Source organism: Bubalus kerabau, chromosome 7 (assembly GCF_029407905.1).
Source record: "Bubalus kerabau isolate K-KA32 ecotype Philippines breed swamp buffalo chromosome 7, PCC_UOA_SB_1v2, whole genome shotgun sequence".
Lineage (NCBI taxonomy): Eukaryota > Metazoa > Chordata > Mammalia > Artiodactyla > Bovidae > Bubalus > Bubalus kerabau.
Window position 1 is genome coordinate 81,186,537 of NC_073630.1, and position 25,994 is coordinate 81,212,530.

Genomic DNA, 25,994 nt, shown 5'->3' on the forward strand with positions numbered 1-25,994 from the left:
ATTAAATAATAAGAATGTGTTAATATGAATGCTAGCACTCATTTATTCATGTTAATACACACGAATTGAGTTCTGGTAATACGTCATCTCTCAAATGTCCACGCTTGATGACTATGTGCTGTGATACCTTGTTTCAAAAAGCTCACTATTTGGCTAGAGTCATAGACAGGTAACTCAATAATTTTAGTTTAGTGGGGCTATTTCTTATGACAGGGGCAGGCAGATGATGTTTCTGGAGCACTGATATGGGTGCCTGACTCAGCTTAAAAATGTACTGAAGTGTTGTTATGTTTCCCAGTAAGATTGCCTGAATATTTAATAAATTTTAAAGGATGACTAGAGGCTGGGGGCCAGAGAAGGCAATGGCACCCCACTCCATTACTCTTGCCTGGCAAACCCCATGGACGGAGGAGCCTGGTGGGCTGCAGTCCATGGGGTCGCTGGGAGTCGGACACAACTGAGTGACTTCACTTTCACTTTTCACTTTCATGCACTGGAGAAGGAAATGGCAACCACTCCAGTGTTCTTGCCTGGAGAATCCCAGGGATGGGGGAGCCTGGTGGGCTGCCATCTCTGGGGTCGCACAGAGTCGGACACAACTGAATTGACTTAGCAGCAGCAGCAGAGGCTGGGGGCAGCACTCTAAACAGAGTAAATAAATTGGAGATCTCATTCTTTTATCATCTCGAATGGTTATTCATTTTATAACACTGATTCTCCAAAAGAGGTTCCATATCTCCATGAAAATACTCCACCTAATTTATGCAGAAGCAGAAATTTAGGATTAGTAAATAATGTATGACCAACCTAGACAGCATATTAAAAAGCAGAGACATTATATCGCCAACAAAGTTCCATCTAGTTAAAGCTTTGGTTTTACTAGTAGTCATGTATGGATGTGAGAGTTGGACTATAAAGAAAGCTGAGCACCGAAGAATTGATGCTTTTGAACTGTGGTGTTGGAGAAGAGTCTTGAGAGTCCCTTGACTGCAAGGAGATCCAACCAGTCCATCCTAAAGGAGATCAGTCCTGAGTATTCATTGGAAGGATTGATGAAGCTGAAACTCCAATACTTTGGCCACCTGATGTAAAGAACTGACTCATTTGAAAAGACCCTGGTGCTGGGAAAGATTGAAGGTGGGAGAAGGGGATCACAGAGGATGAGATGGTTGGATGACATCACCAACTCAATGGATATGAATTTGAGTAAACTCCAGGAGTTGTTGATGGAACTGAGGAAGCCCAGGGAAGCCTGGCTTGCTGCAGTCCATGGGGTCACAAAGCGTTGGACATGACTGAGTGACTGAATTGAACTGAACTGAGGTACACTGAATCTGTAAGTAATGCTGCAGTGAATATGTGGATGCATATAACCTTTTTGAGTTAGTTTTTTTCGTACTATTTGAATACATAATCAATAATCAGAAGTGTAATTGCTTGATTATGTAATAGTTCTGTTCTTAATTTTTTAGCAACAGTCTTCATTTTTTTTTTCCATTGTGGCTGCACCAATTTACATTCCCATCCACAGTGCACGAGCGTTCCCTTTCCTCCACATCCTTGTCAACACTTGTTTTTTCTTGCTTTTTTTTTTTTTTTTTTGGTAAGAGCCATTCTAACAAGTGTGAGGTGATTATTCATTGCAGTTTTGATCTGATCATCTCTGATGATTAGTGGGCTTTTACATTCTTACTTCACTCTGCTACTGCTACTGCTGCTGCTAAGTCGCTTCAGTCGTGTCCGACTCTGTGCAACCTCAGAGACAGCAGCCCATTAGGCTCCCCCGTCCCTGGGATTCTCCAGGCAAGAACACTGGAGTGGGTTGCCATTTCCTTCTCCAGTGCATGAAAGTGAAAAGTGAAAGTGAAGTCGCTCAGTCGTGTCCGACTCTTAGCGACCACATGGACTGCGACCCACCAGGCTCCTCTGTCCATGCGATTTTCCAGGCAGAGTGCTGGAGTGGGGTGCCATACTTCACTCTAGTGTAGTTTAAAGTGAAAAGTTAGATTTTTTTTAAGGTAGTCTTTTTATTTACTTGTTAATCTCAATTGAAGTCTCCCTAATGTTTTGGGTTTTCAAGGAAACGGATTAAAAAGACGATGTGACTTTATTGCAACTAAGCCTTGATACCAAGCTTGTGATATTCCAAAAATAAACATCACCATCTTGGGGAAATTTTTCCATACACCTTAAAAGTACATAAAATGTTTAATATAGTGAATAATTTAAAAAGGGTATTCAGTTCAATTCAGTCGCTCAGTTGTGTCCGACTCTTTGCGACCCCATGAACCTCAGGAGGCCAGGCCTCTCTGTCCGTCACTAACTCCCGGAGTCCACCCAAACCCATTTCCATTGAGTCGGTGATGCCATCCAACCATCTCATCCTCTGTCGTCTCCTTCTCCTCCTGTCCTTGATCTTTCCCCATCATCAGGGTCCTTTCCAATGAGTCAGCTCTTAACATCAGGTGGCCAAAGTATTGGAGTTTCAGCTTCAACATCAGTCCTTCCAAGGAACACCCAGGACTGATCTCCTTTAGGATGGACTGGTTAGATCTCCAGATCGCAGCCTATGACAGGAGGATTAGATTTGATAATGCTTTGTAAAATAATAAAAATATAAAATACTATAAAATTACCCACATTAAAATATTCCCACATATTAACTGAAAAATTTGGTTTATTGATTTCATACTAAGGAATTTCAAGTACATCAAATATATTCAATATATATTATTGCTTAATATTTCCTAGCATACAGTGTTTGGTATCAACCATGTACTAAAAAATACAATGTTTTTTTAATTAAATTATATCAATTTTATAATTTACATGTAATTTTAAGTAGTATGTAAACAGAAAGAGACATACATAATTCCTGAAGTTATCCTTACATCTTAAGAAATGATACCAACACTTTTATTTTTGCAATTTAAGAAATAATTAATGATGTGAAATTTATTCTTTTAAAATAATACTATAAGTAATTTAGTTGTCTAATAAATATATAATTACTTTTATTTAATTTAAAATTATGTATTATAAATGTTTCTCTTTTGAAATACTGTATGTTTTATGTATATATCTAATATTAACAGTTGAATATGTATGCACATTTTGGAAATTTAATTATACAATTCCCCTAGGATTTACTGTACTAATCATTTTGGTAAATATTTGAACATTTTATTACTTAGATAAAATTTTTGATGTCATTGTGAAAATTATTGGAAGAACCTAATATTTGTATTAATTTACAAATATGCATAATTATAGTGCCTCATTATTCTATATTACAGTTCCTATTGAAGGCCCTATAGTAAAGTATCATAAACAAACATTAATTTAAACAAATTTTAATATTAATTTTTTATTTTCTTTTTAACTAAAACATAGATACATTTTACAGATAGATGTAGGTTGACATATAAGAAATACAATGGAGAGACTTCCTTTACTAAGTTTTCCCCAATAGCGATACATGGCAGAACTGCTGTAGAATATTATAGACTGGGTTTGACTGGTTCAGTGAAATACTTTTGCTTTCTATATGCCTATCTCCTTATATCAATATTTGAAGAGAATTTCTTATAGACACCATATCTGCCAATCTTTGTATTTAATTTGGTTTAAATTTTTGTAGTGTAATTTAATATGTTAAGGCTTGTGTCTTCACTGTTGTTGGTTTTGTGTTGGCTGTACTGTACAACTTCTGGGATTTTAGTTTCTTGACCAGGGATTAAAACCTCGACTCTTGGCAGTAAGAGTGTGGAGTCCTAACCACTTGACCAACAGGAAAATGCCCTGTCTTTATTGTCTTTTATGTGTTTTTATATAATTGTTTTCTTTAGGCATTATATTATATATAAATGACATCATGGTGAACTTTTGTCAACTTTTCACCAGTACAAGTTTCTCCACCAAAATTGCCGAGACTATATCCCTTATGATCCCTTTACCCTCCCTCATGTATAAATAGTTGTCTTATTTTCTCTCCATACATTCAGAACCACATCAGTGTCAAAATTTTGCTACTAAAGTCAAATATAATTTAAGAAAAAAGGGAAAATCTATTTTATAACACTTATTTTTATCTTACTGTTTTCCTTTATAATCAGTGATTCCTACTTTTATTATTTCCATTCAATTTAGAGAACCACTTTCAGGCATCCTCTTAGAATAGTTTGTTTGGCAACACATTTCTTTAGGATACCTTTATTCCCTGTGATTCCTGAAGGAAATGTTCATATGTTTCTTGATATATAATGTAGTGTGTTCACAGGTTCCACTGATTAGTATTTGGTGGGGGTTGGGGGGAATTTTGTGTCTATCAAAATGAGGATAGTAGATCTTTTATTATAGTTTCTAAGACTTTTCAAATTTTTGTTTTCATTTGTTTCTCCTCAGTGGTTTAAATTGGATAATTATTTTGCTGTATATAAAATTATATATCAGTTCAGTTCAGTCACTCAGTCGTGTCCGACTCTTTGCAACTCCATGAATTGCAGCACGCCAGGCCTCCATGTCCATCACCAATTCCCGGAGTTCACTCAAACTCATGTCCATCGAGTCGGTGATGCCATCCAGCCATCTCATCCTCTGTTGTCCCCTTCTCCTCCTGCCCCCAATCCCTCCCAGCATCAGAGTCTTTTCCAATGAGTCAACTCTTCACACTGGAAAAACCATAGCCTTGACTAGACGGACTTTTGTTGGCAAAGTAATGTCTCTGCTTTTGAATATGCTATCTAGGTTGGTCATAACTTTCCTTCCAAGGAGTAAGCATCTTTTAATTTCATGGCTGCAATCACCATCTTAAAAATCTCAAATTAAAAAAAAAAAAATCACATGATGTCAGTAATGTGATGACATCTGACTAAGCTTTTAAGGTGACTATCACAAAAAATGTCCCAAGAGCAATTACAGAAAAACCTTAACCAAGTAAAACAATCATAGCAAAGAAACAAAAAGTTTCAGTAAAGAAACATAAGATGTAAAGAAGAAATAAACAGAAAATTTAAGGCAGAAAAATATAATAATCAAATTTAAAAAACTCAATGTATAACCCCAAGAGCCTAACAGATAATTCTCTTTTTTAATTTCTTTGAGATTTTTTTGGTTAGTCATATGATGAATAATTTTCTTTTAAACTTGAACATTTTGTGTATTATGTGATGAAGCTCTGGATTTTGTTTAAATCTTCTCTTTTAGCTGATTTCTTTGGTTACTGCCCCAACTGGGAAGATTGAGTACTGCTTTGTTATTTTATTGTGGAGATAGAAGTACTCATTTGGCCATTGTTAAAACCTGAAGGGAGCACCTTATCACTGCTGGATGAGGCTTGAATATGAAGTTCCCAGGAGTCCTCTACTGATATCTCCCTGACTTGGAGGAAGAAGAGTGCTCCATTATTACTGGCTATGTGGCTTCCACTTCCTGTGTGCACTGGTAAAAGTCTCTCTTGGCCTCTGCTCACCAACCTTATAAGGGGTATTTAATTACTCTTGTTGAGTGTGGGTATCCAAGTTCCCCATGTAGCTTTTATTGATAACATGGAGTTAGGAGTTCTTATTATTGCCTAGAGGGGATGAAAGTGTGATCTCCCCACTATACCTTCTCTGATATAACCCTTGTGGGGAGAGTATTGAGCTATATTGTTATAATCTAATAGGAGCTGAACTTCAGACATTTCTTGGTATTTGATGATGTCAATGGTGATGGGGTACAATGAGTTCTATGTTGTTTGCCTTGGATAGAGTGTTTTTGTTAAGTTTCCTGCATTGCTGTGATGCATTTTTCCTTATTCCTTGGTTCAAGAGAGGATGCTTTAGTTGAACAGTTTGTTGTTTGCATCTGTTCTTTTTATAGGTTCCTAGGTTTTTGTGTTCTAAGCCTAAATTCTATAAATCCAAGAGAAAACCCAAGGATTCACCACCGTATTGTTCCTTGAATCTTGAGGACCCTAGCTTGTCTGCCTATTCTCTCTAGTTTTCAGGGTCTTATATATGTTTATGTATAGTGTCCTTGGTTTTAAGTTTTACTTAACTGAAGAAATTAAAAAAAAAAAAAAAACAAAGCAACAACAGCAAAGACTCATGTACCTTCTCCCTGGGATCAGAGTTCTCTTTACCTTATTGTTAAGCAGATCAGTCCCAGATACTGCTCTAATTTCCAAACATCTATTCATTTGGATTTATTTAATATTCTGTGTGGACTCAGGATCAAGGAGAGTGAATTGGTTATTGCTAATTTTTTTTTACTATTAATGAAAAAATATTAAAATCATGTCCACTGATATGAAGTATCTTTGTGTATAAAGACCAGATTAGTATGAAACTTTATATTTAATGGAATGCTTTCATGTTACCAATCTACAACTTTACTATTAGCTTCTAACTTTATATTGTTTTAATTTTATTTTTGTTATCTTATTCCCTTTCTATGAGAGTATTTACTTTACTGATTCATATTAATTCAGTCCTTTGACAAATTTTTCATTCTTAAAATATTTGTATGACCAAGTTTTTTTTTAAATCCTTGCTATTAATGTACTAGCAGTTTAATGATAGATATATTGAAGAATGAGAAATTATTGTGGTTTTTATTTTGAAAATATGAGAAAATATACATGTAAACTTAATTCCCTTCTATTTGCTTTCTTTATTCTTTCCTTTGTATTAAGTCTTGGTACCTCGGATTAAGAAACCAAATAAGAGTCAAATGTTCACATGGCATGTCATAAATCTTATTGTTTATTAAAGATATGCGTTTTCAAATAGTAAATGTACATTTGGCAGCTATGTGTGATTTTCGTGTATTTATTGGGAATATTTATGCCCCAAAGTCCTATTTCTAATATTAAGTTAAACCATATTGGTGTGACTGAAATTCATCAACTTTGTGGAAAACATTTCAGAAAATTATCCCAGAAGACCCTCTTAGGCTGTCATAGATAATTGTGATGAGAAAAAAGCATTACATAGAAATAGGAGCTGAGAAGCTAACTTATCTGGAAAAATGGAAAAAATAATATGAAAGGATTTCACTTTTATAACAAGTTTCATAAGTGAAAGTTACTCAGTCATGTCTGACTCTTTGGGACCCCATGGTATATACATCCATGGAATTCTCCAGGACAGAATACTGGAGTGGGTAGGCCTTCCCTTCTCCAGGGGATCTTCCCAACCTAGGGATTGAACCCAGTTCTCCTGCTTTGCAGGTGGTTTCTTTACCAGCTGAGCTATGAGTGAGACAGACGAAGTTTAATGAACTCTTCAATAAAAATGCTTCACTAACTTAAGATACATTGTCCCTTGTATGTAATATAAAGAAGCACTGCCAAGACTATTCTTTCTACTCAGTGCATGTTAATTATTTTGAACATTGAGCTGATAATTGAAGATTTTTTTTTTTTAGAAGCCACACTACGTATTGTATATTTCCACAGAGGAAATGTAACATAAGTAATCGATTATGCAGGTGTTGAAAGGCCACTGGAGCCTGTCAAGCAGGTAACACTCTCTTAGTTTTGGACCACTCTAATCCAAGCCCCCAACTTGACGTTTTTCTAATCTTTTACATACATAGACACATATTCTCTCTGAGATACAGGTATAACATTGTGTAAGTTTCAGGTGTACAATATAATGATTTAATATATGTACATATTACAAAATGATAACCAAATATGCCTAATTAACATTTATATCTATAAGGCTAAAATTTTTTTGTGTGATGAGAAATTTTAAGATCTAGTCTTTTAGCAACTTTCAAATGTACAGTACAGTATTGTTAACTGTATTAGTGTCCTTAACATTTTATTTTTTATTTTTTTTAAATTTTATTTTATTTTTAAACTTTACAAAATTGTATTAGTTTTGCCAAATATCAAAATGGATCTGCCACAGGTATACATGTGTTCCCCATCCTGAACCCTCCTCCCTCCTCCCACCCCACACCATCCCTCTGGGTCGTCCCAGTGCACCAGCCCCAAGCATCCAGTATCGTGCATCGAACCTGGACTGGCAACTCGTTTCATACATGATATTATACATGTTTCAATGCCGTTCTCCCAAATCTTCCCACCCTCTCCCTCTCCCACAGAGTCCATAGAAGATTTTATTTATTCTTTTATAAGTATATGTCACCCTTTTTCCAGAGAATAATTTTATTGCTTAAATTTTCTTCTCTTCTGGTAAAGGTAACATGATTCAAGTGAATATTTTCAAAAGTTTTTATTATTATGTTTGATATTTTGCCTAACTCTTTGATTATTATTCTGTGCTCCGTGTCAGTTTTTGAATTTTGTGAGGGTTTCCTTTTTATTTATTTTGTTCTTATTCCACCTATCAGTGAAATCATACAGTATTTGTCTTTCTCCATATGACTTATTTTACTTAGCATAACACACTCTAAGTCCATCTGTGCTGTTGCAAAAGGCAGATATATAGCACATCCTGTTTATCCATTTATCTATTGATGGATACTTAGGTTGCTTCCATATCTTTACAATAAATGATGCTGTGATGAACATAGAGGTGCATTTATCTTTTTCAATTAGTGTTTTCATAAATACTTTGGATAAATAGCCAGAAGTTGAAATATGGATCATATGGTAGTTTTGTTTTTAATTTTTTGAGGAAACTCCGTACTGTTTTCCATATTGGCTGCAGCAGTTTACATTCCCACCAACAGTGTATAAGGGTTCCCTTTCTCTATATCCTCGCCAGTATGTATCATCTTGCCATTTTGATAGTAGCTATTTTAACAGGTATGAGGTGGTACCTCATTTTGGTTTAGATTTGCATTTCCCTACTAATTAGTGATTTTAATATCTTTTTACATGCCTATTACCCATCTATATGTCTTCTTTGGAAAAATGCCTATTTAGCTCCTCTGCCCAATTTTGTTGTTGAGTTACATGGATTCTTTATATGTTTTGGATATTGGATATCCATTTTATTTGGATATATGATTTGAAAATATGATTTCCCATTCCATAGGTTGTCTCTTTGTTTTGTTATTCATTGTTTAGTTCCTGAAAAGTTATTAGTTAACCTGTGCTTATGCAGTTATATTAAGGGAAATGGAGGAGAGGAGGCAGCAACAAAGAAAATATGAGAATGGTTTTGTTTTTTGTTCGCGCTAGTGGTAAAGAATTTGCCTGCCATTGCAGGAGATGCCAGATATGGGTTCAATCCCTGGGTTGGGAAGATTCCCTGGAGAAGGAAATGTCTACCTACTCCAGTATTCTTGCCTGGAAAATCTCATGAACAGAAGAAAGAGCCTGGTAGGCTACAGTCCATAAGTTTGCAAAGAGTCAGACATGACTGAACACACAAATACTTAACTTTGTGATAATATAGTAAATCCAAGAATTGTATTTATGAATTTTTCCTTTTGGTTTTTCTCTGCTTGTTTACAGGAGTTGATATTTGTTATAAACTGTAAAAGTGGTTTTTCACCTAATTTTTTGTAAAAGACATAAAAATTTTATGTTTCCAACCTTAGTCATCAAAATAATGACATGGAAGTTTTTCTGTTATCATTTCAGCTTAAATTCTCCAACCTTTCATGGCGATCTTAAGCAAATACAATATTTACTTGGACTTCCTAGATTGCTCGGTGGTAAAAAATCCACCTGCCAATGCAGGAGACATGTGTTTGATCCCTGGATCAGGAAAATCCCCTGGAGAAGAAAATGGTAACCAACCAACCAGTATTCTTGATTGTGAAATCCCATGGACAGAGGAGACTGTCGGGTTACAGCCCATGAGGTCACAAAAAAGTCAGACATGACTTAGCAACAACAACAATAATATTTACTTAATCTACCTTATAGCTTTCTGGTTGTCATAAAATAATTGGAAATGTGCAAACCAATATTCTAAGTAGGTTTCTGAATTTTACCTAAGTGGAAGGAGTGTTTTTATTTCCAGCTATTTCTTGTTTTTTTTTTTTTTTTTGCTTTGACTTAAAGTTCTATATGTCTTGAATAAAAAGATGAGAGCCATTAAATTAGGCTTTACTAAGATATATAACTAAATGCTAACCAAATTTATTGTGGAATATATTAATATAGTATTCTATATCAATTATAGATAATTAAAACTAGGAATTGATTAAATTACAACCTACTTACTAGGAGTCACATAAAAAGAAACTTATATTTATGTTATTTTACCTTTCATGTATTGGTAAATCACTTTTGAAAATTTTATTTATTTGTAAATAGTTGCCTATTTTCATGAATTCTTTTTATTTTAGGAAGACTTTTTAAATGAGGAACTAATGAATTCTTGAGAAAAGACAAAAGTGTTTTTTCCCCCCCAAAATTGTATATCTGAAGCAATTTTTGTAGAATGTTAATACTAATTAGTTAGGAAAACTTTAAAAGTTATCTCATGAAGGCAACAATAATTTAAATTTGTATCATCTAGTACATCATTATTGAGGTGCTATTTTTATAAAGACGATAAAATTCTAATAAGTACTAGTAACAGATATCCTGGAATGTGAAGTCAAGTGGGCCTTAGAAAGCATCACTATGAACAAAGCTATTGGAGGTGATGGAATTCCAGTTGAACTATTCCAAATCCTGAAAGATGATGCTGTGAAAGTGCTGCACTCAATATGCCAGCAAATTTGGAAAACTCAGCAATGGCTACAGGACTGGAAAAGGTCAGTTTTCATTCCAATCCCAAAGAAAGGCAATTCCAAAGAATACTCAAACTACCGCACAATTGCACTCATCTCACACGCTAGTAAAGAAATACTCAAAATTCTCCAAGCCAGGCTTCAGCAATATGTGAACCATGAACTTCCTGATGTTCAAGCTGGTTTTAGAAAAGGCAGAGGAATGAGAGATCAAATTGCCAACATCCGCTGGATCATAGAAAAAGCAAGAGAGTTCCAGAAAAACATCTATTTCCACTTTATTGACTATGCCAAAGCCTTTGACTGTGTGGATCACATAAACTGTGGAAAATTCTTCAAGAGATGGGAATACCAGACGACCTGATCTGCCTTTTGAGAAATTTGTATGCAGGTCAGGAAGCAACAGTTAGAACTGGACATGGAACAACAGATTGGTTCCAAATAGGAAAAGTGGTACGTCAAGGCTGTATATTGTCACCCTGCTTATTTAACTTATATGCAGAGTACATCATGAGAAACACTGGACTGGAAGAAACACAAGCTGGAATCAAGATTGCCAGGAGAAATATCAATAACCTCAGATATGCAGATGACACCACCTTTATGGCAGAAAGTAAAGAGGAACTCAAAAACCTCTTGATGAAAGTGAAAGTGGAGAGTGAAAAAGTTGGCTTAAAGCTCAACATTCAGAAAACGCAGATCATGGCATCCGGTCCCACCACTTCATGGGAAATAGATGGGGAAACAGTGGAAACAGTGTCAGACTTTATTTTTCTGGGCTCCAAAATCACTACAGATGGTGACTGCAGCCATGAAATTAAAAGACGCTTACTCCTTGGAAGGAAAGTTATGACCAACCTAGACAGCATATTCAAAAGCAGAGACATTACTTTGCCAACAAAGGTCCGTCTAGTCAAGGCTATGGTTTTTCCTGCGGTCATGTATGGATGTGACAGTTGGACTGTGAAGAAGGCTGAGCGCCGAAGAAGTGATCCTTTTGAACTGTGGTGTTGGAGAAGACTCTTGAGAGTCCCTTGGACTGCAAGGAGATCCAACCAGTCCATTCTGAAGGAGATCAGCCCTGGGATTTCTTTGGAAGGAATGATGCTAAAGCTGAAACTCCAGTACTTTGGCCACCTCATGCAAAGAGTTGACTCATTGGAAAAGACTCTGATGCTGGGAGAAACTGGGGGCAAGAGGAGAAGGGGACGACAGAGGATGAGATGGCTGGATAGCATCGCTGACTCAATGGACGTGAGTCTGAGTGAACTCTGGGAGTTGGTGATGGACAGGAGGCCTGGCGTGCTGCGATTCATGGGGTCACAAAGAGTCGGACACGACTGAGCGACTGATCTGATCTGATCTGAACACATATAATTGACCATTTTAAGTTTATCTCATTTTCCTGTTTCTACTTCCTTTTACCAATCTTTTCTTTTTCTATTTATTCCTCTTCTTCATCCCCACTAAAACAACAAAAACAAAAACACACACCTCTGTTTAAAGTACCTTTTTTCCCCCAATATAGTATATATTTTAGCTTTTCAAATAATCTGTTTATAGAGCCAGGGACACACACTTCAATTATAGGGGCTGTGATATATCTCAGTGTAGGGAATCTAGATAGCATTTTTCCCATGTTCTGACACTAACATATTATTCTCGTTTTTGAGCTATTCTCCAGCAGGGTTTCAGAAGTTAATAGTAGTCTATGCCTTTTAAAGGCAATTTTTCCCTTTCTTCTGTCTCTTTTGTGGTTTAGTTAAGACATTTATCAAGATTCCTCAGTCTCACTAATAAGAAGTTTAGATTATTATAGACAGTAATTTTCAGAATATTAAAAAATACATCTTTCAGTTGTCTTTTTCTATGTGCTCATTTTTAGAATTGGTAAATTATGTAAAATATAATGTGTTATTTGATGTTATTGTTAGTATATATTCACAGGCATAATATTGACTTACATCGGTCTCAGTTTTCGCTGAAAACATAATGGGAGATAAGAAATTAGTACTTTTTTAGTAAAAGCTAAAATGTTGAGTATTTTTAATATTTATATACCTCTTAGAAAAAATAAATAAATAACTATGAACTTCTTTCAAAAGTCATTGAACTTCCTTTTCTTCATCCAAGCCTTCCCCAGATTCTTCAAAAGGATGCTGCTTCATTCAGTTTCAACTTGTGATAAAGAAAAAAGAATAATTGAGTACTAAACTGGGTCAACGTATGTAAGCATTATGTTTAGAAAAATATTTTTACTTGTATTTTTGAATTCCAATACAAATGATTTTGAAAAACGATATAATAAGTATGGGTTTTGGATCGATTCCAAAGTGCTAATAACTGCTTATTTCTAGTGTGCACCAAAGCAAGAAAGAATTGAGATTAATTTTTGGGAAAGTGTTATTGCACTTTGATATCTGTTGCAATCTCTAAACATATAATCAGTGGGCTTGTTTTGTTGAGAGGGATGTATTTCATAAAAGAATTGATCTGTGACACATTGTAATGAAAAAAAGAAGTCCTTCACCACAGATAGTTTGTAAAGCAATGGTTTATAAAAACAGTACTCTTGTCTAGTTTGAATGGCTATTTTTGAGAAAACTTAGAAACGTTTTCCTTAGTGGTAAATATAATGATAACAGATGTTGTAGTTTAAGTTAAATTTTATTTTTTAGTTTAAATCAAATTTAATTTTTTCATTATAAGAGGAGTTATATAGAAATATAATTGAGAATGCAATATCGTGCTTAAACTCTGTCTACTCCATGACTGTCTTACGGAGTTTTAACTTTGGTGAGGCAGATAGTTTTAGGGCAAAACCTTTGACTGCTGGAGTAATAGACCCAAAGGAATCAGATTGATTGCATGTTGATAGTAGAGCAGTGAAGATTTTTGGTAAAATATAATTTCATTTTCAATGAGATACACATTTTAGGCACAATTACTAGTTAGCAGTTGAACTTGGTCCAACCTGATTAAAGATAGAATTTAAAATTTTTTACTATGATGAATCATACAGACACAGGGAAACAATGTAGTTTCCTAGGACTAAGCTTTTGTGTTTTCCTTAGTATGTACCCTTCATTCTCATGCTTGCAAACTGGTGACTGTCTAGTGCCAATCACCATGTTCTGGCTGGAAGGGGAGAAGAGCGGGATGCAAAAAGCTTATTTCATCTAAGGCTACCATTCATTTTGGAGATTTTCTAGATGTTGTGCTTAATAGCTTTCTTATTGTATCCTTTTGTATCCGAAAGAGTTGAAAATATTTCTTTTTTTGCTTAGAACAGAGCTTCTGCCACAAGAAATGAAGTTCTGTTAGTAAGAAGACACTAGAGAAAGGATATCGGGTAATCATCTGGAAGTCTCTGCCATCGCAAAGGCTTGATATTCCCCAGTTCAGCATATGTAGAGCTCTGAACATCTGGCCTGCTTTTGTCTTCAAAATGGAAGCAGATTGATATAAAATTTGGTTTAGGGTCATCTCTGTTCATTACTTCAGTATCTTGAGTGTTATCATCTTCTTTTTTTTTTTTTTTTTTAATGTTCTGGCAGTACTTTATTCCTGACAGTCTTCCTGTTAACATCATATCTTTTTCATTTTTTCTTCGTCTTGGCAAGGGCTATGTTCTTTGATAAAATGATATGTATCGATAAATTCTATAAAAGAAAACACTTTAAATGAAAACAGACCACTTGAATAGGGAAATAACATCCTTCTCAGAAAATTCTCAGTAAGGCCCAATGTTTGTTTTGTTAAATTTCTCATAAAATGCTCTTTTCATATCAATATACATTCATATAATATGCCTAAGTACTAATTGCATTAACTGTGTTGAATGTTCATGCTTCTATGAGTAGAGTTTAAGAGGAAATTCTTGATTGTATATACAGGTCAGATCAGATCAGATCAGATCAGTCTCTCAGTCGTGTCCGACCCTTTGGAACCCATGAATCACAGCACACCAGGACTCCCTGTCCATCAACAACTCCCGGAGTTCACTCAGACTCACGTCCATCGAGTCAGTGATGCCATCCAGCCATCTCATCCTCTGTTGTCCCCTTCTCCTCCTGCCCCCAATCCCGCCCAGCATCAGAGTCTTTTCCAATGAGTCAACTCTTTGCATGAGGTGGCCAAAGTACTGGAGTTTCAGCTTTAGCATCATTCCTTCCAAAGAAATCCCAGGGCTGATCTCCTTCAGAATGGACTGGTTGGATCTCCTTGCAGTCCAAGGGACTCTCAAGAGTCTTCTCCAACACCACAGTTCAAAAGCATCAATTCTTCGACAGTCAGCTTTCTTCACAGTCCAACTCTCACATCCATACATGACCACTGGGAAAACCATAGTCTTGACTAGACGGACCTTTGTTGGCAAAGTAATGTCTCTGCTTTTGAATATGCTATCTAGGTTGGTCATAACTTTCCTTCAAAGGAGTTAGCGTCTTTTAATTTCATGGCTGCAGTCACCATCTGCAGTGATTTTGGAGCCCAGAAAAATAAAGTCTGACACTGTTTCCACTGTTTCCCCATCTATTTCCCATGAAGTGATGGAACCAGAGGCCATGATCTTAGTTTTCTGAATGTTGAGCTTTAAGCCAACTTTTTTACTCTCCTCTTTCACTTTTATCAAGAGGGTTTTTAGTTCCTCTTCACTTTCTGCCATAAGGGTGGTGTCATCTGCATATCTGAGGTTATTGATATTTCTCCCGGCAATCTTGATTCCAGCTTGTGCTACTTCCAGCCCAGCGTTTCTCATGATGTACTCTGCATAGAAGTTAAATAAGCAGGGTGACAATATACAGCCTTGACGTACTCCTTTTCCTATTTGGAACCAGTCTGTTGTTCCATATCCAGTTCTACTGTTGCTTCCTGACCTGCATACAGGTTTCTCAAGAGTCAGATCAGGTGGTCTGGTATTCCCATCTCTTTCAGAATTTTCCACAATTTATTATGATCCACACAGTCAAAGGCTTTTGCATAGTCAATAAAGTAGAAATAGATGTTTTTCTAGAACTCTCTTGCTTTTTCCATGATCCAGCAGATGTTGTCAATTTGATTTCTCATTCCCCTTCCTTTTCTAAAACCAGCTTGAACATCTGGAAGTTCACTGTTCATGTATTGCTGAAGCCTGGCTTGGAGAATTTTGAGCATTACTTTACCAGCATGTGAGATGAGTGCCATTGTGTGGTAGTTTGAGCATTGTTTGGTATTGCCTTTCTTTGGGATTGGAATAAAAGCTGACCTTTTCCAGTCCTGTGGCCACTGCTGAGTTTTCCAAATTTGCTCGCATATTGAGTGCAGCACTTTCAGGATTTGAAGTAGCTCAACTGGCATTCAGTCAGCTCCACTAGCTTTGTTCATAGTGATGCTTTTTAAGGCCCACTTGACTTCACATTCCAGGATGTCTGGCTCTAGGTCAGTGATCACACCATCATGATTATCTTGGTCGTGAAGATCTTTTTTGTACAGTTCTCTGTGTATTCCTGCAACCTCTTCTTAATATCTTCTGCTTCTGTTAGGTCCATACCATATCTGTCCTTTATTGATCCCATCTTTGCCTGAAATGTTCCTTTGGTATGTCTAATTTTCTTGAAGAGATCTCTAGTCTTTCCCATTCTATTGTTTTCCTCTATTTCTTTGCATTGATCGCTGAAGAAGGCTTTCTTATCTCTTCTTGCTACTCTTTGGATCCCTGCCTTCAGATGGGTATATCTTTCCTTTTCTCCTTTGCTTTTCACTTCTCTCCTTTTTAAAGCTATTTGTCAGGCCTCCCCAGACACCCATTTTGCTTTTTTGCGTTTCTTTTCCATGGGGATGGTCTTGATCCCTGTCTCCTGTACAGTGTCACAAACCTCAGTCCATAGTTCATCAGGCACTCTATCTATCAGATCTAGGCCCTTAATCTATTTCTTACTTCCAGTGTATAATCATAAGTTATTTGATTTAGGTCATACCTGAATGGTCTAGTGGTTCTCCCTACTTTCTTCAATTTAAGTCTGAATTTGGTAATAAGGAGTTCATGATCTGAGCCACAGTCAGCTCCCAGTCTTGTTTTTGCTGACTGTATAGAGCTTCTCCATCTTTGGCTGCAAAAAGTATAATCAATCTGATTTCGGTGTTGACCATCTGGTGATGTCCATGTGTAGAGTCTTCTAGAATATATATTAATCATACATAAACTATGCACATATGATTATATATACTTAAGAATAGGTCATATGATTGAAAGAACGAAATTAGGAGTCACTGTTTTTCTTTAGCTAAAAAACATTGTTAAACAGATAATAGGAAAAGTATCAATTTTAATTGTGAAATTCTGATGAATATAAATATAGATGAAACATTCAATCTTAGCCTTAATATTATGAAGAGGTAGTGCTAAAATTTCTAAAGGGTTTGTATTTTGTGATTTTTAGCATTATTTCTGGTATTTGGGGAAGTATGCCTGAGACTTTTTAAAATTAATAAGAACTAGATTTTGTTTTAAGTTAATATATAGTTTGTTTGTGTTGGCTACATGTTGAATACTCCCAAAGTTTTACACTTCTTTTAATCTGTTCTCCTTAATATTTGTTTTGCACATAAACCTTGTATTTGAGAGTCAACTGCTCAGAAAAAAACAGCAAGGCATTGATCATTTCACTAAAGAAACTGAGCTATTAAAATTCTGTTAAGTAGAAAAGTAACCGTGGGAACAGTAGGATAAAGCAAGAAGCCATGAACTTTCTTTATATTTGGGGGAATGTTGAATCTAGTATGGAGCAGATTAGCAAGAGATGAGCTAGAAAGGTATACTGAGGTTTAATTTCAAGAGTTCTTGAATGTTATGGTAGGGAGTTTGGGTTTCATGCTACAGCAGCATGAAGTCATCTGAGACTTGATGAAGAGATAGGGAGAGATCTTTTCAAATAAGCCTGGCTGATAGCAATGTAGAAGATGAAAGTCAGACAAGAGTTCACAGGGCCCTGAACTTGTGGAATTACAGAAATTGAATGAAGGAGGTCGTGTTAAGAGGTATTCTGGATTTGGTTTAAAGGAATTCACAGGCTTATATGTGGAGAAGAATGAGGAAGAGGGAAATCTCCACAATTATAGCAGGATTTGTAATGTGACTGACTAGAAGACCAGTGATGTTATTTTAATAGGTTGAAATCACAGGATGTGAAAGAGTTGGATTACTGGGAGAGGGTGATGATTGTGGGATGTTTCAGAACTGCTGAAGATCTTGGTTGTTTTCTTCCTTACAAGGTTAGAAATGTGGTGTTTTGGAACTTAGAAACAAGACCACAGTTTAATCAAGATATGAAGAATGGGATGTAGTGTTTATAGTAGCCATAAGCCAAGGATGGACTGTAGGGTAAAACCATGTTTAAAAATGGAATTTTGATGAAAACCTTCATATAAAGATGAAGTAGAGGGTGAGGCGTTAAGTGAAGGAAGCTGAGAACGGTTAATGTTAGAGATTCAGAAGGAAACACAGAAAGGGAGGACAATCTCACAGAGGTAATATTGAAGAAAGATTCGAGGAAAACAACCCACAGTGTCAAAGGTTACAAAAGTTAGATCTGAAAAGATTCTGTGATCTGAAAATAGTGTTTCTATTTAGATATTAAGAAGAAATATAATAGCATATCAAGTGAGATTTAGCTCAAAATCCCAGGAAATAAAAGAGATTGGTGGTTGAAAATTTTAAAATGAAATTTAGCAAAGCAACTTTTGTTGCCTAAAAAAATACTTCTGGCAATGGCAAATTAAAGACACACAAGAGTATTTAATGAAATGTCACCCTCAAGTTGTTTCCATTGCACCCTGTCACTCCAGAAAAGAGTGTGTGGGTAGAAAGCACGCTGAAAAATTAGAGGTGAAGGAAGATCAAGCATATGTTAAGTAAACAGAGAAAGAAGACTCTTCAGACTATCATCTTTAGTAGTATGTGGGTTTGTATATTGTATAAGATATATTCTAAAATTACATGTGGTCATTTTACATTCAATATAATTGAACTGATTTTTACCCCAGTACTCTTGTTTAGAGTTGGGGAAATGCTTATAGCTTTATCAGTTTTTCTGTGAACATAAGAGGAAGCTCTATAAATTCTCATGTCTACATTTCAAGAATGTCAATAAATGGTTTTAAAAAAAGTTCCTCTTTGTAGGCATTGTGAGTGAAGAAATTAGGGCATTAGCTTGCCTGAGTACTGGATATTCAGACTCTCAAGTTATTATCAATTACAGTTCAGAAATATGGATGGGAAATAGTCATTTTAATTAGGAGGAGACTCTTGGAAATGAAGTAATTTTTTAAGGTAATTTTCTTGGTGAATGATCACTTGAATTTATTTACCACATGAATGTCACAATGAAATAGATATTTATTGGGTAGTTTTTAATTAGAAATAATGGCTTGTAGAGTTGAAGTGCTGAATCATTTTATCTGTATCATGGTTCAAGTGTCCCTAGTGAAAGATGATCCCATTGATAGGTTTGGAGTATCCTATCTTAATGCTTTGTCTTCTAAAACACAGAAAAATCAGTCTTATATTGATATTCAAAAACTACATCAACAGTGAAGTACAAAGATAATCAAATTATTAACCTGTACTTTGGAAACAAACAGGTAATTTTGCCTTTCATCATAACTGAAGTGCTTTCTAAATTAATAGAAAAATAAGTTATATGGCTACCTATTTCTAAATGTAAATAGTATTGGAAGCGAATCAACCAACCTTATCAAATTTATGAGCATGAGTGCAATAGTGTAACTGATGAGATGGCTTCACTGGTATGAAGGATGTGTCATTCGGAAGGACACATTGATTCAAGTTAGTTCTTTTCTGTTTGTTTGCATTTAATTATGTCCTAAAAAGATTGGTATAGAGAATAAAATATACATGAACTAGCACTTCTGATTTATAAAAGTATATCAATGACATTTCAATTTTGAATACAGCCTCTGTAGGGAGAATAGGACTGAACATGCAGCTTGCATTAACAATATTGAATTCAAATGAAAATTTATTCCTATTTCTCATTCATCTTTTAGCCAAGATATTTCATCCCTACTGAAATGTACATTTTAACATTGCTTGTACTTAAAACCCACAATCAATAAAACTGAGATACAAAAATAAATGAAATTGAAAAAATTATGGACTTAGTTTTATTATTTGTTCGTCCTTTATATAAATGTGGTGTTTCTCAGTGCCCTTTAGGAAATAATGAGATTAAGGAATTGAATCTGCCACTAACTGATTATGGATAGTTAAAATTTTTCTTGTGAACACAGCATATAGCTGATATGTTTATATCATATCAAAATATATTCCACTTAGTATTTTGATATTAAGGGTAGAAGAGGTTTAGTGGCAACATTAAAACCTCAAGCTCAGGAAAGCCTCAGGGTGATTATAAAAAGAATAATGAATGTTAAACAGTAGTTTCAATCATAATGTCTTAGATGTTTAAGTAGCCATTGAATGCTACTAACAGCCTTCTCCTTCCATAAGTCTTGGTTTGTTTCTCAGAAGTTTGTGCCCCACCAGGGTAAGATAAACTGGGTCTGTCTTTAATTTTAAATTATTTGTCTTTGTAATCATTATTATCATCACTTGAAACCAAAGAAAAGAGGTGGATTGGGAATGCAGTCTCAGTATAGTTTCTGTCATTTTAATTGAAACAGTCTGTCTTTGTGAGGAATCTGAGGTAAACTGTATGAACCATGAAATAGGATCTTTGAAGTGCTTAAACAGTCCCTCTATAACACAAAACCAATGGACATGAGGGCCATCTGGCAGAAGCAGCTGTCCCCTGTCTCCCCTTCCTTAATGGGTATTCTCATTCCACAGTAGGTACCATTCCTTTGTCCAGGGAAGCTGTTGTCTCTTTTGAGACTGAACACTCAACACAAGATGGCCTACTGAGATAGAAAACTATTTTTTTGTAGGAGCGTTCAGTCTCAAAGGGGCTTGAGACTGATTCTAATGGCTCAGACAGTAAAGAATCTGCCTATATTGCAGGACACCCGGGTTCTATCCCTAGGTGGGAGAGATCACCTGGCAGAGGAAATGGCAACCCACTCCAGTATTCGTGCCTGGAGAATTAAATGGATAGTGGAGACTGTCAGGTTACAGCCCATGGGGTTGCAAAGATTCAGACACAAATGAATGACTCACACTTTCAGTCTCAAGAGCCTGGACCTTTTTGTTACCTATAACAAGTTCTACTGATATTGAACTGTTCTAATTTTGTGTGTGTGTGTTATACAGAGAGCAAACTAAATATAGTTGACTGTGGAACAATACCCGTTTAAACTGTGTAGGTATACTTATAGGAGTTTAGTTTTCAACAGTAAATACTTCAGTACTAAGTCCTTGATTGGTTTAAATTGTAGATGTAGGGGAATGGAGGTTACCTGCACTGAATATAAATTATAAGAGGATTAACCTCTGCATTGTTTATAGTTTATATGTATCAACAAAATGAATTGGGATAAACAAATGTCTATTGTAAATTCACCATGTAAGAAATGATTGGGAAAGAATGAAAGCAATAAAACCTGAAAAGATAGATTTTAATATTAAATTTTCCTCAGGAAGGAAGATATTTTAAGTCATATTTTTAATGTCAGTAGTAGCTTATAATGTACTTTTCTCATAGAGCCAGTATTTTTAAAATAACTAAAAGGTCTTGCCAACAAAGGTCCGTCTAGTCAGGACTATGGTTTTTCCAGTGGTCATGTATGGATGTGAGAGTTGGAATATAAAGAAAGCTGAGCACTGAAGAATTGATGCTTTTGAACAGTGGTGTTGTAGAAGACTCTTGAGAGTCCCTTGGACTGCAAGGAAATCCAACCAGTCCATCCTAAAGGAGATCAGTCTGGGGTGTTCATTGGGAGGACTGATTTTGAAGCTGAAGCTCCAATACTTTGGCCACCTGATGCAAAGAGCTGACTCATTTGAAAAGACCCTGATGCTGGGAAAGATTGAGGGCAGGAGGAGAAGGGAACCACAGAGGATGAGATGATTGGATGGCATCACCGACTCGATGGACATGGGTTTGGGTGGATTCTGGGAGTTGGTGATGGACAGGGAGGCCTGGCATGCTGCAGTTCATGGGGTCACAAAGAGTTGGACACAACTGAGCAACTGAACTGAACTTAATAAATTAATAGCAATGCTATCCCCTGTTTCTGTGACCATAGAGAAGCTAATTAATTTATCTCTGCTTCAGATTTCTCATAAGTAAGATAGGAATAATAGGTACTTTAGAGTTTTGTCATGGCAATTGAGCCAGTATATGTTGAGTATTCAGAAGGGTTCTAGGGAAGTAAGTTAAATATTTGCTATTATTTTTAAAAATTAGTAATAGCAGAATCACTTGTTTTGTTTGATGTATGTAAGCAAATTGATCTTTTCCCCTGAAGAATTAGTGTAAGACCAAGTTCTTGAAACTGGCTTATTTTAAAATGTAATTGAAAATGTGCTGCCATTTTATGATTCTATAAATGTAATAAATTTTTGCTTATAGTAACTGTACATATAAAAGTTGACTCTTTTAAATCAAGTTATTATGTCATGTTGGCCTGGTTATGACTATTCAGCCATGACGTATTTCATCCATGCTCATCCATTTTTAGTCCATTTGACATGTCTAAATTACCCATTATGCAATAAGATTATAAGGCTTTAACTTTTAAAAGACAAGAGAAGCCTGATAAATAGCAGGTACATTAGACCTTGTCCTAATCCTAAATTAGTATCGCTAATGTCTCATTAATTATAATACTTTTCTTACTCATGCTTGGTGTTTCTGTGTTTCTAATGCTCCATTTAGGCATGAAGTTACCAACTTCCTTAAGCAAAGGATCAGGTTATGCTACAACAGCCTTATAAGGGCTCTCTTAACATTTAGGAGTGGGAGTTCTAGAATAAAAATATATAGAATAGAGATATGATTATTTTCCTGCATTCCAATGATCCTGGTACTTCATTATTCACTGTTTATATCTGGTATTTTCAGTGCTTCTTATGTATATTTTTTCATGATGTTTTGGGCTCATTATATGTAAGAATTGTATCTTGTGTATTATTCTTCTGAGTTGCCATCTCACAGCAGATGACTTGTCAGTAGAAACTTAATAATTAAGTTTGTTAAGTTTAATTTATGAATGTATACATGGTGGATACGATACATAGGTATCATATTAGTGAAATGTTTACAAAGGCATGACATGATAATTTACAGATTCAGGATTGTGAGTGGCTTTAAAAATTAACCTAGCAAGCCACCTAACTCAGCACAAATCCTGTAACTTCTGTGTTGCTAAATATGATGGATAATTTCCAGTCTCATCTTAGTTAAGTCTCAGTAGTATTCAAAACACATAATAACTCCCCTTATTTCTGACACTTTTTTTTTTTAATGCAATGAACTAAATCACATCTCTGGAATTTCCATATCAGTTTCAGGCACCACCATTCAGTATTCCCCTTTGCCTGTTTATTGAGTTCTTTCATTGAGTTTTTTTTATCCTCCTTGTCTTCTTGCATTCCTACTCTGTAAATACTATTTCTGGCTCACAAATTTGTATATATATGGACTTAGTTCCAGACTCATATTTACCTATCTCCTGACATCTCAACTTGGGTGTCTTATAATCTTCAAGGGAACCTTTCATGCAAACATGGGATCGATAAAGGACAGAAAAGGTATGGGGCTAACAGAAGCAGAAGATATTAAGAAGAGGTGGCAAGAATACACAGAAGAACTGTACAAAAACAAATCTTCATGACCCAGATAATCATGATGGTGTGATCACTCACCTAGAGCCAAACATCCGGGAATGAGAAGTCAAGTGGGCCTTAGAAAGCATCACTACAAACTGGAATTCCAGTTGAGCTATTTCAAATCCTGAAAGATATGCTGTGAAAGTGCCGCACTCAATATGCCAGCAAATTTGGAAAACTCAGCAGTGGCCACAGGACTGGAAAAGGTCAGTTTTCATTCCAATCCCAAAGAAAGGCAATACCAAAGAATGCTCAAACTACCACACAATTGCACTCATCTCACATGCTAGTCAAATAATGCTCAAAATTCTCCAAGCCAGGCTTCAGCATTACGTGAACTGTGAACTTCCTGATGTTCAAGCTGGTTTTAAAAAAGGCAGAGGAACCTGAGATCAAATTCTCAACATCTGCTGGATCATGGAAAAAGCAAGAGAGTTCTAGAAAAACATCTATTTCTGCTTTATTGACTATGCCGAAGCCTTTGACCTTGTGGATCACTATAAACTGTGGAAAATTCTGAAAGAGATGGGAATACCAGATCACCTGACCTGCCTCTTGAGAATTCTCTATGCAGGTCAGGAAGCAACAGTTAGAACTGGATATGGAACAACAGACTAATTCCTAATAGGAAAAGGAGTACATAAAGGCTGTATATTGTCACCGTGCTTATTTAATTTATATGTGGAGTACATCATGAGAAACACTGGGCTGGAAGAAGCACAAACTGGAATCAAGATTGCTGGGAGAAATAGCAATAACCTCAGGTATGCAGATGATATCACCTTTATGGCAGAAAGTGAAGAGCTAAAGAGCCTCTTTATAAACGTGAAAGAGAAGAGTGAAAAAGCTGGCTTAGAGCTCAACATTCAGAATACTAAGATCATGGCATCTCGTCCCATCACTTCATGGCAAATAGATGGGGAAACAGTGGAATCTGTGTCATACTTTATTTTTTTTTGGGCTCCAAAATCACTGCAGATGGTGATTGCAGCCATGAAATTAAAAGATGCATACTCTTTGGAAGGAAAGTTATGACCAACCTAGATAACATATTCAAAAGCAGAGACATTACTTTGCCAAAAAAGGTCTGTCTAGTCAAGGCTATGGTTTTTCCAGTGGTCATGTGTGGATGTGAGAGTTGGACTGTGGAGAAGGCTGAGCGCCAAAGAATTGATGCTTTTAAACTATGGTGTTGGAGAAGACTCTTGAGAGTCCCCTGGACCGCAGGGAGATCCAACCAGTCCATCCTAAAGGAGATCAGTCCTGGTTGTTCTTTGGAAGGACCGATGTTAACGCTGAAACTCCAGTACTTTGGCCACCTCATGTGAAGAGTTGACTCATTGGAAAAGACTCTGATGCTGGGAGGGATTGGGGGCAGGAGGAGAAGGGGACGACAGAGGATGAGATGGGTGGATGGCATCACCGACTTGATGGACATGAGTTTGAGTGAACTCTAGGAGATGGTGATGGACAGAGAGGCCTGGTGTGCTGCGATTCATGGGGTCGCAAAGAGTCGGACATGACTGAGTGTCTGAACTTAGTCTTTTCAAGTTATCATTTTCAAAAAGATGAAAAGTAAAAAAAATCAAAAACAAAAAAACCCTCTCTTTCACACCTGTTCTAACTGCCAATCTTCCCATATCAATAAATAAAATTTCCATTGTGCCAAAGACTGTGAATCATTTATGATAACTCTGTCTTGACTGGACACTGCCAGAACATGTCTTAAATGAATCTAATTTTCATTATATTTCTAAAAGCCATCTCCTTAGTCCAAACCACTTAGTTTTTTGATTTAGTCTCTTTCACTAGATTATAACCTCTTAAGCACAATACTTAGATATTTTGAGGTTCTTGTTATTTTTCAAGTGATTAACCCAGCACCAGGCTCACAGTAGTTATTGGAATATATTTGTGAATGAATGTATTTATTAGGGCTTCCTGGAGGAAACTCTTCTATAACCACTTGTAAATGATATGTTGATAAAATTTTGCCGCAGTCATGGTGGAAAGACTGCTGGCAGATAGTGTATTAATTGACTCTGATATTATTTAAAATAAATTCCAATGCCCTTTTGATGAAATCTTTCTAGAACTTTGATACAGTGATAAGTTTTGACAGAGCAATTCATGATTTAAATAAAAGTGTTTTGAAATCATGAGCGTATATATCTTTAACTCAAAATATATGAGTTAGCTTCATAGCTTCTCACTATGAAATTCCATACATTTAATAGTAATAAAATCAGGTGAAGTGTGTAGTAATAAAATCAGATGATATTCTGATTTTAACCCTTTGTTTTATAGTCAGACTAGATAATATATTCATAGAATGGTTTCCTTCTTTAGCATAAATGAGAGCTTAATGTTTATCCTGAATCCTGCTATTTTAAAACTTCTCAATTTGACATGTAGTAATTTTGAATCAGAAAGAATACTTTATACTACGTATTTAGTGAATGTTTATATTCTTATTCATTGAGTAATTTCAAAATTAACCAAAGTACTTCAGATATGCTGTTGTTTTTTTTTTATTTTTAGTTTTTTTTTGTTAAAG

At 35.7% G+C, this 25,994-nt stretch overlaps 1 protein-coding gene across 1 annotated transcript in view; it reads left to right on the plus strand.

The window, feature by feature from the left end:
- Positions 1–25,994, plus strand: part of ADGRL3 (adhesion G protein-coupled receptor L3) — a 900,477-nt gene that overhangs the window by 209,053 nt on the left and 665,430 nt on the right. Inside the window, exon 4 of the mRNA XM_055588685.1 lies at positions 5,206–5,442. The gene's annotated coding sequence lies outside the window, so the exon portion shown is untranslated. The remainder of the gene's footprint in view (positions 1–5,205; positions 5,443–25,994) is intronic.